General features: G+C 40.1%; 1 protein-coding gene across 2 annotated transcripts in view; it reads left to right on the top strand.

Annotated features, from left to right (window-relative positions):
* The window catches only part of IGSF11 (immunoglobulin superfamily member 11), a 143,634-nt gene that overhangs the window by 89,245 nt on the left and 37,384 nt on the right, over positions 1-17,005 (top strand). The window lies entirely within an intron of this gene.

Raw genomic sequence — 17,005 nt, 5'->3', positions numbered from 1 at the left:
TGATAGGGATTGCATTGAATCTATAAATTGCTTTGGGTAGTATACTCATTTTCACTATATTGATTCTTCCAATCCATGAACTTGGTATATTTCTCCATCTATTAGTGTCCTCTTTGATTTCTTTCATCAGTGTTTTATAGTTTTCTATATATAGGGCTTTAGTTTCTTTAGGTAGATATATTCCTAAGTATTTTATTCTTTCCGTTGCAATGGTGAATGGAATTGTTTCCTTAATTTCTCTTTCTGTTTTCTCATTATTAGTGTATAGGAATGCAAGTGATTTCTGTGTGTTGATTTTATATCCTGCAACTTTACTATAGTCATTGATTAGTTCTAGTAATTTTCTGGTGGAGTCTTTAGGGTTTTCTATGTAGAGGATCATGTCATCTGCAAACAGTGAGAGTTTTACGTCTTCTTTTCCAATTTGGATTCCTTTTATTTCTTTTTCTGCTCTGATTGCTGTGGCCAAAACTTCCAAAACTATGTTGAAGAGTAGTGGTGAGAGTGGGCACCCTTGTCTTGTTCCTGACTTTAGAGGAAATGCTTTCAATTGTTCACCATTGAGGATAATGTTTGCTGTGGGTTTGTCATAGATAGCTTTTATTATGTTGAGGTATGTTCCTTCTATTCCTGCTTTCTGGAGAGTTTTTATCAGAAATGGATGTTGAATTTTGTCAAAGGCTTTCTCTGCATCTATTGAGATAATCATATGGTTTTTGTTTTTCAATTTGTTAATGTGGTGTATTACATTGATTTGCGGATATTGAAGAATCCTTGCATCCCTGGGATAAAGCCCACTTGGTCATGGTGTATGATCTTTTTAATGTGTTGTTGGATTCTGATTGCTAGAATTTTGTTAAGGATTTTTGCATCTGTGTTCATCAGTGATATTGGCCTGTAGTTTTCTTTTTTTGTGGGATCTTTGTCAGGTTTTGGTATTAGGGTGATGGTGGCCTCATAGAATGAGTTTGGAAGTTTACCATCCTCTGCAATTTTTTGGAAGAGTTTGAGCAGGATAGGCGTTAGCTCTTCTCTAAATTTTTGGTAGAATTCAGCTGTGAAGCCGTCTGGACCTGGGCTTTTGTTTGCTGGAAGATTTTTGATTACAGTTTCAATTTCCGTGTTTGTGATGGGTCTGTTAAGATTTTCTATTTCTTCCTGATCGAGTTTTGGAAAGTTGTACTTTTCTAAGAATTTGTCCATTTCTTCCACGTTGTCCATTTTATTGGCATATAATTGTTAATAGTAGTCTCTTATGATCCTTTGTATTTCTGTGTTGTCTGTTGTGATCTCTCCATTTGCATTTCTAATTTTATTGATTTGATTTTTCTGCCTTTGTTTCTTGATGAGTCTGGCTAATGATTTGTCAATTTTATTTATCCTTTCAAAGAACCAGCTTTTGGCTTTGTTGATTTTTGCTATGGTCTCTTTTGTTTCATTTGCATTTATTTCTGCCCTAATTTTTAAGATTTCTTTCCTTCTACTAACCCTGGGGTTCTTCATTTCTTCCTTTTCTAGTTGCTTTAGGTGTAGGGTTAGGTTATTTATTTGACTTTTTTCTTGTTTCTTGAGGTATGCCTGTGTTGTTATGAACTTTCCCCTTAGGACTGCTTTTACCGTGTCCCACAGGTTTTGGGTTGTTGTGTTTTCATTTTCATTCATTTCTATGCAAATTTTTATTTCTTTTTTGATTTCTTCTGTGATTTGTTGGTTATTCAGCAGCGTGTTGTTCAGCCTCCATATGTTGGAATTTTTAATAGTTTTCCTCCTGTAATTGAGATCTAATCTTACTGCATTGTGGTCAGAAAAGATGCTTGGAATGATTTCTATTTTTTTGAATTTACCGAGGCTAGATTTATGGCCCAGGATGTGATCTATCCTGGAGAAGGTTCCATGTGCGCTTGAGAAAAAGGTGAAATTCATTGTTTTGGGATGAAATGTCCTATAGCTATCAATTAGGTCTAACTGGTCTATTGTATCGTTTAAAGTTTGTGTTTCCTTGTTAATTTTCTGTTTAGTTGATCTATCCATAGGTGTGAGTGGGGTATTAAAGTCTCCCACTATTATTGTGTTATTGTTAATTTCTCCTTTCATACTTGTTAGCATTTGTCTTACATACTGCGGCGCTCCCGTGTTGGGTGCATATATATTTATAATTGTTATATCTTCTTCTTGGATTGATCCTTTGATCATTATGTAGTGACCATCTTTGTCTCTTTCACAGCCTTTGTTTTAAAGTCTATTTTATCTGATATAAGTATTGCTACTCCTGCTTTCTTTTGGTCCCTATTTGCATGGAAAATCTTTTTCCAGCCCTTCACTTTCAGTCTGTATGTGTCCCCTGTTTTGAGGTGGGTCTCTTGTAGACAACATATATAGGGGTCTTGTTTTTGTATCCATTCAGCCAGTCTTTGTCTTTTGGTTGGGGCATTCAACCCATTTACGTTTAAGGCAATTACTGATAAGTATGATCCCATTGCCATTTACTTTATTGTTTTGGGTTCGATTTTATACACCGTTTTTGTGTTTCCTGTCTAGAGAATATCCTTTAGTATTTGTTGGAGAGCTGGTTTGATGGTACTGAATTCTCTCAGCTTTTGCTTGTCTGAAAAGCTTTTGATTTCTCCCTCATATTTGAATGAGATCCTTGCTGGGTACAATAATCTGGGCCCTAGGTTATTTTCTTTGATCACTTTGAGTATGTCTTGCCATTCCCTCCTGGCCTGAAGAGTTTCTCTTGAAAGATCAGCTGTTATCCTTATGGGAATTCCCTTGTGTGTTATTTGTTGTTTTTCCCTTGCTGCTTTTAATATTTGTTCTTTGTGTTTGATCTTTGTTAATTTGATTAATATGTGTCTTGGTGTGTTTCGCCTTGGGTTTATCCTGTTTGGGACTCTCTGGGTTTCTTGGACTTGGGTGATTATTTCCTTCCCCATTTTAGGGAAGTTTTCAACTAGTATCTCTTCAAGTATTTTCTCATGGTCTTTCTTTTTGTCTTCTTCTTCTGGGACCCCTATGATTCGAATTTTGTAGCGTTTAATATTGTCCTGGAGGTCTCTGAGATTGTCCTCATTTCTTTTAATTCGTTTTTCTTTTATCCTCTCTGATTCATTTATTTCTACCATTCTATCTTCTAATTCACTGATCCTATCTGTTATTCTACTATTTGTTGCCTCCAGAGTGTTTTTGATTTCATTTATTGCATTATTCATTATATATTGACTCTTTTATTTCTTCTAGGTCCTTGTTAAACCTTTCTTGCATCTTCTCAATCCTTGTCTCCAGGCTATTTATCTGTGATTCCATTTTGATTTCAAGATTTTGGATCAATTTCACTATCATTATTCGGAATTCTTTATCAGGTAGATTCCCTATCTCTTCCTCTTTGGTTTGGTTTGGTGGGCATTTATCCTGTTCCTTTATCTGCTGGGTATTCCTCTGTCTCTTCATCTTGTTTAAATTGCTGAGTTTGGGGTGTCCTGTCTGTATTCTAGCAGTTTGTGGAGTTCTCTTTATTGTGGCATTTTCTCGCTCTGTGTGGGTTTGTACAGGTGGCTTGTCAAGGTTTCTTGGTTAGGGAAGCTTGTGTCAGTGTTCTGGTGGGTGGAGCTGTATTTCTTCTCTCTGGAGTGCAATGAAATGTCCAGTAATGAGTTATGGGATGTCTGTGGTTTGGGGATGACTTTGGGCTGCCTGTATCTTGGAGCTCAGGGCTGTGTTCCTTGTTGCTGGAGAATTTGCTTGGTATGTCTTGCCCTGAAACTTGTTGGCCCTTGTGTGGTGCTTGGTTTCAGTGCAGGTATGGAGGCATTTGATGAGCTCCTGTCAATTAATGTTCCTTGGAGTCAGGAGCTCCCTGGAGTCAGGGTTTGGACTTAAGCCTCCTGCTTCCAGTTATCGGTCTTATTTTTACAGTAGTTTCAGAGCTTCTCCTTCTATACAGCACCATTGATAAAACATCTACATTAAAGATGAAAAGTTTCTCTACCCTGAGGGTCACCCAGAGAGGTTCACAGCGTTATATGGAGAAGAGAAGAGGGAGGAGGGAGTTAGAGGTGACCCGAATGAGATGAGGTGGAATCAATAGAGGAGAAAGTGGGCTATCCAGTAATCTCTTCCTTATGTACACTCCACAACTGGACCGCTCAGAGTTGTTCACGGAGTTATACAGAGAAGAGAAGAAGGAGGAAGGTGACAGAGGTGGCCAGGAGGATAAAAGGGGGGAATGAAAAGGAGGGAGACAGATCCAGCCAGTAATCCGTTCCCTAAGTGTTCTCCACCGTCTGGAACACACAGAAATTCACAGAGTTGGGTAGAGTAGAGAGAGGTTAGGGAGGAGACACAGGCGACCTGGTGGAGAAAAAGGAGAGTCCAAAGGGAGAGAGAGCAGTTAAGCCAGTAATGTCGCTCCTTAGTGAAAAATGGGTACTGAAGATTGGGTTCTTAAAGGTACAAAATTGGTAACAAATACATAAAAGCAAAAATTAAAAATCTAGAGTAGAGTTTGGAATTTCAAAAATACGATGTTAAAGAAAAGAAGAAGGAAAAGAAAGAAAAAACGAACAAACAAAAGCAAACAAGGTTGCAAAAATTATAAAGAAAATATAGGTACATAATTGATAACTAATACCAAAAAGCAAAAGTTAAAAATCTAGAGTAGAGTTTGGAATTTCAAAAATACAATGTTAAAAAAAGAAGAAGAAAAAGAAAGAGAGAGAAAAAAAGCAAACAAGAACAAAGTCACATAAATTATAAAGAAAATACAGGTACAAAATTGATAACAAATACCAAAAAGCATAAATTAAAAATCTAGAGTAGAGTTTGGAATTTCAGATATACAATGTTATTTAAAAGAAGAAGAGAAAGAAACAGAGAAAAAGAAAAAGGAAAAATAAAAAAGGGTCACAGAAATTATAAAAAAAAAAAAAAAACTATAGGTACAAAATTGATAACAAATACCAAAAAGCTAAAATTAAAAATCTAGAGTAGAGTTTGGAATTTCAAAAATACAATGTTAAAGAAAAGAAGGAAAAAAAAAAAAACAAGGTCAAAAAAATTATAAAAAAAATATATATATATATGAAGTTTGCTTTAAAAAAAATAGGGTCTTTTTTTTTTTTTGCAAAGTAATTGGTTATAAAAGTGAAAATTAAAGGAATAATAGAGGACTTAAAAAATTTTTTTTAATTAAAAAAAATTAAAAAAAGAAAGAATGATCGTAAAAAATAGTAAAAATATATCTAGGACTTTCTCTGGTTTTGTTGTGAGTAATGTGGGTTCAGTTCATTTTTGGCTAGTTCCTTGGTCCGACTTATATTTCTCAAGATCTATAGGCCCCTTCCTATGTAGTTGGTACTAACCACAGGGTTTTAATCTATTGCCTGTAGCTTCCAAGGCGGTTCCCTCTGTTATAGCTTCTTCTGTTTGCTGGTCTCTTCAGTGTCTGGTTTCCGCCCTGACACAAAGGGGACAGTGGAGGACAGTTTTTATTTTTCTTTTTTTTAGGCTCACTTGTTCAGTCGCTCTGAGGGGAGATAGGGAGGGATGCTGCAAACAAGTAACACTGGCGTGTGCTCGAAGTGCCTCAGCCACACAGGGTCTGCCCCCGCCGTTCAAGGCGCGTGTAGCCTCCCTGCCCACGCTGCTCAGGCTCTAGGTTGCTCCGCAGGGAACCATCCGTGGCTGGCCCTGGGCTGCCTGCACTTCCCAGGTCGAAGCCGCTCAGGTTCAGGACGTGGATAGTCCTCAGAGGCGCAGACTTGGTTGGGCCTGCGTTTTGTGCCCTTCCCAGATCCGAGCAGCTCAGATGATGAGGTATTTGGCACGTGCGATTGCTGCGACTTATTGCCTCCACACCGCTCGGTTATCTAGGTGTGCACCGGCGCACCTTCTCAGGCAGATGTTGACCGTCCAGACCCCCAAGAAGTTTTAGTTAGTAAAGAAGCCTGCTTACAGTTTTATAGATAACGTCTCTCTGGGGCTGCGATTGTCCCCTTCCGGCTCTGGCTGCCTATCACCAGAGGGGGATGGTCTGCCACCGGCTATCTCTGTTCAGTCCTTTGTTCCGTGCGTGGGTCTGGCAGTGTCTTAGGTTAGGGCTGGCTTTTCGCGTGGTAGATATCCCACAGTCTGGTTTGCTAGCCCAAATTATTTTGCTTAGATAGCACTCAGGGTATTCAGGCCAGATCCTTGTGATGCAGCCCGCGCCGCGCCTCCCTGCCCAGCCCCCACTTGCTAATGGCGGATGCAGGCGTCTGCGCTGCTTCTCCGCTGGGGGAGTTACCGTAGGGCTCGCAATGTGCGGGTTTTAATTGTTTATTTATTTTTCCTCCCTGTTATGTTGCCCTCTGTGCTTCCAAGGCTCTGCACAGATTCGGCAGTGAGAAGGTTTCCTGGTGTTTGGAAACTTCTCTCTTTTTAAAACTCTCTTCCCGGGATGGAACTCCGTCCCTCCCTCTTTTGTCTCTTTTTTTGTCTTTTATATTTTTTCCTACCTCCTTTCGAAGACTTGGGTTGCTTTTCTGGGTGCCTGATGTCCTCTGCCGGCATTCAGAAGTTGTTTTGTGGAATTTACTTGGCGTTTAAATGTGCTTTTGATGAATTTGTGGGGGAGAAAGTGTTCTCCCCATCCTACTCTTCCGCCATCTTCCCACTCTTTGATTTAAAAGCCAATTGAGTAAGTGTACCACCCCACCACTAGATTGGTGGGAGAGTGTCATTTTTGTCAAACCTCAAAGATATTGTCTGAATTGATTGTTTTTTCTTCCAGACCATGTTCCCATCTCAGTTGGCACAGTTACAGTTTTGTCTAAGAACATTTGCCACTAAATATTGGTGTATGGGCATCTGGAGAAGGCTATTTCTATCCGCTCCTAATTAAAAAATAGGAAATACTCTCCTACACTATTGGTGGAAATGTAAATTGGCACAGCCAATGTGGAGAACAGTATGAAGGTTCCTTAAAAAAACCAAAAATAGAGCTACCATATGACCCTGCAATCCCACTTCTGGGCATATACCCAGAGATAAACATAGTCTTAAAGAATCATGCACCCCAGTGTTCATTTCAGCACTGTTTACTATAGCCAAGACATGGAAGCAGAGGAATGGATAAAGGAGATGGTGTACATATGTATATATAATGGAATATTACTCAGACATTAAGAAAGAAAGAAATAATGCCATTTGCAGCAACATGGGATGGACCTAGGTATTGTCATGCTGGAGTGAGGTCAGACAGAGAAAGAAATATCATATGACATCTCTCTTATATGCTGAGTCTAAAATGATACAAGTGAACTTATTATAAAACAGAGACAGACTCACAGACTTAGAGAATTTATGGTTGCCATGGGTGAAAGAATGGGGGTGGGAGAGATGGGAGTGTGGAATTGACATGTACACCCTACTCTATATAAAATGGATAACCAACAAGGTCCTACTATATAGCACAGGCAACTCTGCTCAATGTTATGTGGCAGCCTGGTGGGAGAGGAGTTTGGGGAAGAATGGATAGATGTATATGTATGACTGAGTCCCTGTGCTGTCTACCTGAAACTGTCATGACATTGTTCATTGGCTATACTCCAGTATAGAATAAAAAGTTTAAAAAGCAAGGAAATGATTGTCTTAAGTAGAACAGCTAATGGACTTTAAGTTGAGCTGTTTATCTGATTCGGCCTTCATTCTTCAGGCATTTTTGTCTGTTGTTAGTGTTTTATACAGACACACATAAACTTGAGATGTAATGTTGAGACTGGTCATAACCTTGTAATTGAGGAGTGGATTACTCAGATTGGGGATTGTTGGACCTCTGGCCTCAGAGTCACTTTCCCCTTTATCGATCAGTTCTCTGATGAGGTGATGGTCCCTACTGGAGTCTGGCTTCAAGGAGAGAAGTGATATAAAGATGTTACCTTTGAGGATTATTTTCATTAGAAAACTAGGTTGAGAATGGCCTCCAATTTTTCCTTTTTTTGTGTGCCATGGAAAAAAATTTAATCATTTGAAAATTGTAGGTAATGTGGCAGTCTTATTTTTCTCCTAATCTTCAGCTTAGCAGCTACTTTATTCATGCAGTTTTATTAATACTGTTCGTTTTTCTTTTTTTGGGGTATCCAACCCAGGTAACTGATTTTTATCTCCAAATTTTCAGATTGTTTATGTGTGTATATGTATGTGTTCATGTGTGTGTATGTGTGTATAGACACCGGTGCTCCTATGGTTTTTAATTATTCAGTCAAAAGCCATTTTGTTCCTAGTAGTCTCCTTTTAGGAGAAGGCAATGGCACCCCACTCCAGTACTCTTGCCTGGAAAATCCCGTGGATGGAGGAGCCTGGTAGACTGCAGTCCATGGGGTCGCTAAGAGTCAGACACGACTGAGTGACTTCACTTTGATTTTTCATTTTCATGCATTGGAGAAGGAAATGGCAACCCACTCCAGCGTTCTTGCCTGGAGAATCCCAGGGATGGGGGAGCCTGGTGGGCTGCCATCTCTGGGGTCGCACAGAGTTGGACACGACTGAAGCGACTTAGCAGTCTCCTTTTGTGTGACTGAATCTGAAAATCACAGACAAATTTGAATAGCCAAGGAATTGTCTGAAGGATTACGTTGGAATGATGTGAGACTCTTTGTCCAGCTTATAGAGCATTGGGGGAGCAGCCTTCTTGGGTTCGGGACTTAAGATGATATGCAGTATACAAGGGTAAGTTGTTAGGGCCTGGAACTGCTGCTGCTTCTAGTCTCCCACCGGAAGCTGTTTGGGGAAGGGAGAAAACGAGCGAAGAAATTTAAGAATCACATGGTAGGAACGTATTACTCATGTTGTAAAAGTAGTTGTATTACCTTATATCTGAGTGCGCTTATAATTTTCAGAGTCCTTTGCCTTAGAAGTCGGTGGAAGCACGTATGTTCTTGTATGCAGCTTGTCTCATTGTGACTACAGTGGGGCTGGAGAAATTTCACTCTAAAGCCATTATTCTCAGGGAGCCGCTTAATTTTTGCAGAGAAGTGGCAGCTGTGCGGCAAGTTTTATCTCTCCTGCTCAGAGTCTCCAGTTCACCATCATTTTTTCTCATGCCAAAGGAAACACCCCTCGACCAGCCTGTCTGGGCTTCCTCTGAAGGTCGTTTGATCAAAATTCAACTGAAATCGTCTCTGAACCTGAGGCAGCTCTGAAAGGGCTGGATAACCAGAGTGGGCGCCCACACACCCTCTGCGCTGGGCACATAGTCCTAGGACTCCAGGGAAGACTCGTGCCCTCCAGTTTACCGTCTGGGCTCTTGTGAGGCAGTTGCAGACCATGAGTCAACCCTGCTTCCATGGTATTTCTCCTGAGACCTGAGGACTCGGCACTGTACATAGGCTGAGAGAATCAAAAGTGGGATCTTCTGTATACCATTTATCACTGTTGTATTTGGTTGATTGACAGCTGTATTTCTGCTAGATTGTAGATTCCGTGAGGGTAGCAACTGTGTCTCATGTTTGCCACTCGTCCTGGTGCCTGGCATTTGGTTGGCTGCCTGAATTAACGTGTAAAATGTGGTCAGCCAGGGCTCCCGTGAGCCTCGGGGCCGAGTGGAGCATGAAGAGTATGTTTCTCCCATGCTTCCCAGACCCTGGGCCCCAGCCAGTGCCTCGTCCTTCTCTCCCCCGCCTCCCCTGTCTTCTGCCCACCACACACACCAGTACTCTGGCTTAGTTCCCTTCTCATGCCTAGAAAGAATTAGTGATACTCTTTCCTATTAAATAATAATATACCTTTCATTAACATACTTTCTCCCTATTCCTCATCCATTTAACCTGTATTGTCCAAATCCTTTATTACCTTTCCTTTCCCTATATTTTAATAAGGGGATCCATAAAAATTTATCTTCCCGTGACATGCAAATTACCGGATGTAAATATCTGAACTGAGCCAGTTATAAGACTTCACCGTTTAGTCAGAGAACCTACTGGTGAGAAAACATCCCAAAATTCCTCATGGGGAGACCTGCTGAATTCTAGTGTAGGTTTTAAGAGGCACCCAGAGAGTAGGAATGGCAGCAGTGAGAAGATGTATAATACAGTCTGCTCCTCAAAGGAGTAGGTCTTGCAGGGGACACTCATTCATCTAACGTTGCCATTCCCATTGCAACCCTAAAACTTCTTTTCCTTTCTAGGCAGTGGTGCTCTGGGATGCCATGCTTTTTCTGATGACATCATGCTTCCCGACAGCTGCCTGGGTGCAGGACCTCTTCATGATGAAACCTGATGCTTTATGTGCCTCTGTTAATCCTGAACTTGAATGTCAAAGTTAAGCCAGAATAGGGGAACAGTGACTGCAAACTAGGGCAAGTTGGTTCCCAAAGAATGACTATAGTCCTTTCTCGCTTTTACCTGCATAAGAGCCCTTGTCAGTGGAGTAAGCTTTTCTCATTCTCTGGTTTTTCTAGTTTTAAACTTTTCACTCCTGTATAATGTGCAATGGACACAAAGTCACAGTCTTACACTACTGTCATAACACTCTTATTTAGGAATAGTAGGTGAGGTGAACGCTTGTTTTTCTGGACCAAACATTGGGACATCTGTTAAGCCTCAAAAAAAATTTTTTTTTTTTAGTTAAATAGGCTCATTTTAGAGATTAAATCTGTTGTGAAGTGCTATAAATAAGTTGCCAAATATAAGTGCCAAAGAAAAACAAGTATACCATGCTTGCTTAGTTCTATTTTTTAGTGGTTAATCTTCCACAGAAATATGAGATTATAAAGGACTGTGTAATATTTTAAAAAACCATTACTGAATTCTGCAGTTTTGTAGGATTTATATGTAAGAGTGTGTGTGTGTGTATGTGTGTGTGTGTGCACACGCATGTATAACGTGTATTTCTTATCTTCTCATCTGTTTCTTGCCACTGCAATTCTGTGGTTGCTATGGAGAAGGTTATGATAAGGAAAAGCATCAGAAGGTTAAGAGTTCTTCCTGCCTCTGGGACAGAAATAACCTTCCCCCTGCACCGTCTCTTTACGCCCTCCCACTCCTGTGATGATCTCCAGTACTGCACCACCTATTGCTGACAGTGGATGGCTTCCTGCTGTGGTTTAAAAATTACACAGAAGAGCTAATTCTCCTCTGTTTTTACTTGTCAGCTTTGTCGTGTTATCATTTTAGTAGAGGCACAGAATGAAAGGAAATAATAGGAAATTAGGGTGAATTGTCACTTGGTACATTTCTGTTTTGTGTGGGTGGGCTTTTTTCTTCTGTTTTATTTGTGTGTTTAAAATTTTAATTTATTCTTTATTTGCTAGTCAGAGAGAGGACAGGCTTAGAGAAAGGACCTGATGTAGAACAGTTGGGATTTGGTTAATCTGCTTAGAAATAACATTAATCAGTGGCTCAGATACTGTCAACAATACAGGGCCTCCTAGCCCCATTACCTTCCCCCGTTCTCTTCTGGCTTGTCCTTCCTGTGCAGTCTTTGGTTTCATTTAGATTTGCCTTTTTATTTCTACTGGGTTGTTTTCTACTGTTTTTTTGATACTTTTACTTTATATTTAAATGCTTGAACTTCAGTTCTGCTTTGTCATGTGAATGTATTCAGTCTTTTACCTTTTCACTTGGGTCATGGAGGATATGAATATGCAGTAATCCATTTACCAAAAGCATTTTTCTCTTAACTATATGCTTAAGTATAACTTTGTATATAAAAAAAACTAAGATCATGACATCTGGCCTAACTTTGTATAGCTCTTAATACTTAAAATATCACAGCTGTAGATATATGTCAAAAATAAGTATATGCCCATAATTTTCTTGGGGAGTTTCATGCCATTCAGACAATTGTGATCCTAAGTGAATATATACTTTCTTCTTTTTTATTACTTAATACTACTTTTGGTTATCTTCCTGAGATCAGATTCAATTATTATGCATTAAGGGATTCCTTTAAGCCAGGTCCTTAAGGTACACTTCATCCAAGTGACCCTGTGAGACTGACATTTTTGTCCCTTTCTTAAAAATGCAAGAAAACTTAAGACTCAAAGGTTGAACATGTCCAAAGTTACATAGCTAGTAAGTAGCTGTCCCTGAATTCTAAGTCCTGTGCTCTTTCCATTGTTACTAGGAGGCTTTATGAAGTAGTGGTTAGGAAAGGCCCTGGAGTCAGACTAGACACTGATTTGAATCCCAGTTTTATCTGGGAATTTTTTTTTTTTAGTATTTTTTAGCATCTTTAGGGAGAAGGCAATGGCACCCCACTCCAGTACTCTTGCCTGGAAAATCCCATGGATGGAGGAGCCTGGTGGGCTGCAGTCCATGGGGTCGCTAGGAGTCAGACACAACTGAGCGACTTCACTTTCACTTTTCACTTTCATACATTGCAGAAGGAAATGGCAACTCACTCCAGTGTTCTTGCCTGGAGAATCCCAGGGATGGCGGAGCCTTGTGGGCTGCTTTCTATGGGGTCGCACAGAGTCGGACACGACTGAAGCGTCTTAATAGCAGCAGCAGCAGCAGCATCTTTAGACCTTGGCATTTATGTTTAAAATATGATTACTAATCCTGTCACTTCCCAGTCTTGTTTGTTGCTGCTGCTGCTGCTAAGTCGCTTTAGTCATGTCCAACTCTTTGCTACCCCATGGACTGCAGCCCACCAGGCTCCTCCATCCATGGGATTTTCCAGGCAAGAGTACTGGAGTGGGGTGCCATTGCCTTCTCCGTGTTAGTTGCTAGGCTTATAAAAGTACTTAGAGTATTTGGCATATAAATTCTTGATGAATATTATCAAACACATATTGAACATTTGTTGTATTATTGAACATACTAGACCTGGGCATATAGTTTCTACTCAGAATCTGTTGAGGAAGTCTGACAGTTTTAAGGAAGTATAGACTGCTGTGAAGGCATTTCAAGGGAAATGTAACAGTTCTGGAGGCCAGGGAAAATTTGAAATCTGAGTTATAACTAGGAATTAGAAGGATCATTATGGGGTGTGCGTGTGACTGTTTCAAGCTATGGGAAGAGAACATATAAATCCAGGTGAGGCACTGTATTCCTGGACCTGAGAAAAGTCCATGAGGGAGAAAGGGCTGTGAGACTGGTTAGAAAAACAGGCAAAGGCCATATTCAGCAGGGTCTGAAGGTCATGGAGAGTACTTAGACACATTGTGTCAGGATGTAATTCTGATGTCATATTGCCTGTCTGCATTCTTAGATTTCTAAGTTTCTATTAGGATAGATAACAAAATTCCCTATTTTCACATTTTTTAGTTGCAATATAATTGATATAAACATTGTATTAATTTAAAGTGTACAACACAGTGATTTGATATTTGTATACTGCAAAATGAAGGGCCTTCCCAAGTGGCTCAGTGCTAAAGAATCCGCCTGCGAATGCAGGAGACGTATGTTTGACCCCTGGGTTGGGAACATCCCCTGGAGAAGGAAATGGCAACCCATTCCAGCATTCTTGCCTGGAAAATCCCATGGACAGAGAGAGGAGCCTGGTGGGCTACACAGTCCATAGGGGCACAAAGAGTTGGGCGTGACTGAGTGACTGAGCACACACAAGAGCGCATTGCATAGTGATCGCTACAGTATGTCCAGTTAACATCTGTCACCATACATAAAATTTATTCTTCTTATGGTCAGAACTTTTAAGATTTGTTCTCCTAGCTAATTTTTTTGAAATTTGAAATATGCAATAAAGTTTTTTAACTCTAGTCATCATGCTGCACATTGTATCCTCATGACTTTAGAAGTAGAAATTTGTACCTTTAGACCCCGTATTTGGACCACCCTCTTGCCTTAGACAGTTAATACTCTGGTCTCTATATTCTTGACCTTGGTGTTTCTGTTTTTTTCTATTCCACATATAAGTAAGATAATATATTTATCATTTTCTGTCTGATTCTACTTAGCATAATGTTTTCATGGTCCATTCACGTTATTGCAAGTGGCAAGATTTCATTCTCTATGGCTGAGTGATATTCCATTGTACATATATGTCACATTTTCATTATCCGTTCATCCATCTGTGGACCTTTGGTCGTTTCCATGACTTAGCTATTGTAAATAATGCTGAAATGAGCATGGGGGTACAGAAATCTTTTCAAATTAGTGTTTTCATCTTCTTCAGATAAATACTGAGAAGCAGAATTGTTGAATCATATGGTAGTTCTATTTTTTAATTTTTTGAGGAGTCTCTATATAGTTTTTCATAGTGACTGTACCAATTTATCAACATATCCCCACAAACAGTACAGACATGGATTCTCTTGTCTCCACATCCTTGCCAACAATTTTTATTTCCAGGCTTTTTCACATAGCCATTCTTACAGGTGTGAGGTGATATCTCATTGTGGTTTTGATTTGCATTTCCCTGGTGATTGATGAAAGGTGAGGTTTTCCATATACCTGTTGGCCATCTGTATATCCTTTTTGGAAAGATCGATCCTCTGCCCCTTTTTCAGTTGGACTGCTTGTTTATTTTTTTGCTGTTGAATTACATGAGTTATTTTTATATTTTGGCTGGTAACCCCTTGTCAGATATATGATTTGTAAATATTTTTTCCATTCTGTAGGTTGTCTGTTTGTTTTGCTGATCTTACTTCTTCCACATTTTAAGTCTCTTATCTTTTCATGTTGTACACACCGAAGAATGCTTTAAACTAGTTAGATAAGCTGTTATGGACACAAACATATTCTGCAAATCAAGAAAAATGTTTAAAAAGTAGTGTTTAGTTTGGAAAGAGGCAGTGTTATAGGTGAACAAGAATAAAATTTCAGTTGAATCGTTTTTTAAAAAAGAATTTAATTGGTTTCAGAATATAACACCCTTCCTGATGGCTTCAGATGGCTTTATTGGTTCATAAATAACTCGACTTTTGATTTAGCCTCTTTTATCATATGAATGCTTCATTAAACAAATGGAGCTTGCTCATTATAGCCAAGTGGGACCATATTCAACCACATGGTGAAGCTGAGAGGACGTGGTTGTATTTAACAGTAAAGCCCATTTATCTGGCCTTTTGCCATCTGGAAACTCTAGTTAGTATTCCCAATATAAAACTTCAGTCTGCCAACCACATTGATACTGGCGTTTAGCTATAGTATCACAATGTCAGAAAGGCCTATAAAAATATAAACTAAAGAACTCTGTAATTTCTTTAGAGAACACAACAAAACTACACCAGAAAAGAAAAGTACATTCTTCCCACCCTAGTCATTGTCTGGGTTAAAAGCCTACATTTTAGAAGTTCTTTAGAAAGCTAAACAGTAAAAACATTTTTACTTTCCACTGCCTGGAAAAGGCCAATGACTTGCATGTTCAGATTTGGCAAAAGGTTGCTCCTATTACTAAAAGACAATCCTGAAACACTGAAAACTGAAAACACTGAAAAAAAAAAAGCTCATAGAATGTCAGTTTTCTCTCCCTATGCCCTGCCCTCTTTGTAAATAGTGATTTCTGAAATTTGAAAGCATGGAGATTAAGGAAAAAAAAGCCTATCATATAATCCTTGGGGCATTCAGATTTACTTTTAAATCATACTTATTCTTAGGACCTGTAGAGGTGTGCAAGAAATGCTATTCATCTATTTAAGTTAAATTCAAATTTGAAGCTCTCTTATCAAGCTGGCAGTAAGTTTAATATCAGTTATTATTGGGGCTCCCTCCTCCACGCTGCAAAGGCTCGTACAGAGCCAAAACACAGGCAGAGGGACCCCTCTGGTCCCCTGTGGCATAACTACTAACATTCCCCATGTTTGAGCTGCAGGGGGAGGGGCAGCCGTCTTTTTTGAGGCACTGTGGTTTCCCTCAGCCTCTGAGGTAACAGAGCTTGGAGCCCCTCTTCTCTGGGAAGTTGGCCGGCATCCATGCCCTTTACTAGCCCCATTTCTCCTCTCTCAAGCTCAGAGAGAGCCCTTGCTGCCTCCTCTTCCTCAGGACAGTTTCTTCAGTGAGCCCAGGCTTTCCCTAGAGATAGGAAGCCGATTTGTCTTTGCTAGTTCCAGCTTTCCAGCTTGCAAAAGCTTCTGAGGTGAGGAAATACAGAGTGCTTAAGTAACAAAGAAAGGCTTAGAAGAGGTAGGGGAGAAGAAAGAGAGAGAACTTTTAGTGTTTTCATTTATAGCCTGTTGTTATCAACATCTGTCCTATTCATGTCTGGTCATTATATACTGAGCATCATTTCTGCATTTGGAGAAATGTCCACATTATGGATCCATCTTCCCTGGGTCAGAAATAGAACTCAAATTTCTAGTCTCTTCTGCTGCTTAGACCTCATTCTCCAGTTGGAGGCACTGAGGTGAAACTGTGAGTTGGAAGAGAACCATGCGCGAAACGGGCTCTGTGCTGAGCGTAGGCCGCAGCAGAGAGTGTGGCTCTGGGGGAGGTGGTGGTGTAGGGTTGAGTGCCTGGTGGAGACCTGGTGTTAGTATTAGTTGCAGTAGGGTTCTGACATTTGGGGTTTGGTGACACGGACAGATACAGCAGTTTTCTTATCAAGCCAGTTTCAGAACAGTTTTGGGTGTTTCCCAAGAAATTTAGCCCTGAGCTTGTTTTTCTGGATGTCTCAATGATTGTGTGAACTGAAAATCAGATTAATCTTGAATCTGTTCACTACAAGGAGATCCAACCAGTCAATCCTAAAGGAAATCAGTCCTGAATATTCATTGGAAGGACTGATGCTGAAGCTGAAAGTCCAACACTTTGGCCACCTAATGCGAAGAACTGACTCATTGTAAAAGATCCTGATACTGGGAAAGATTGAAGGTGGGAGGAGAAGGGGATGACAGAGGATGAGATGGTTGGATGGCATCACTGACTCAATGGACATGAGTTTGAGTAAGCTCTGGGAGTTGGTAAGGGACAGGGAGGCCTTGTGTGCTGCAGTCCATGGGGACGCAAAGAGTTGGACATGACTGAGTGACTGAACTGAACTGAACTGATGGCCCAAAGAAGTTAGGCCCCCATGTAGTCTTCCGAATGCCCTTTCCTCTCTGCCCAAGCTCAAGCCCATTTTCTGC

The sequence above is a fragment of the Bubalus bubalis genome, chromosome 1 (genome assembly GCF_019923935.1).
Source record: "Bubalus bubalis isolate 160015118507 breed Murrah chromosome 1, NDDB_SH_1, whole genome shotgun sequence".
In the NCBI taxonomy this organism is placed as follows: Eukaryota; Metazoa; Chordata; class Mammalia; order Artiodactyla; family Bovidae; genus Bubalus; species Bubalus bubalis.
Note: the sequence above shows the minus strand (reverse complement) of the source record. Positions and strands in the feature narration are given on the sequence as shown.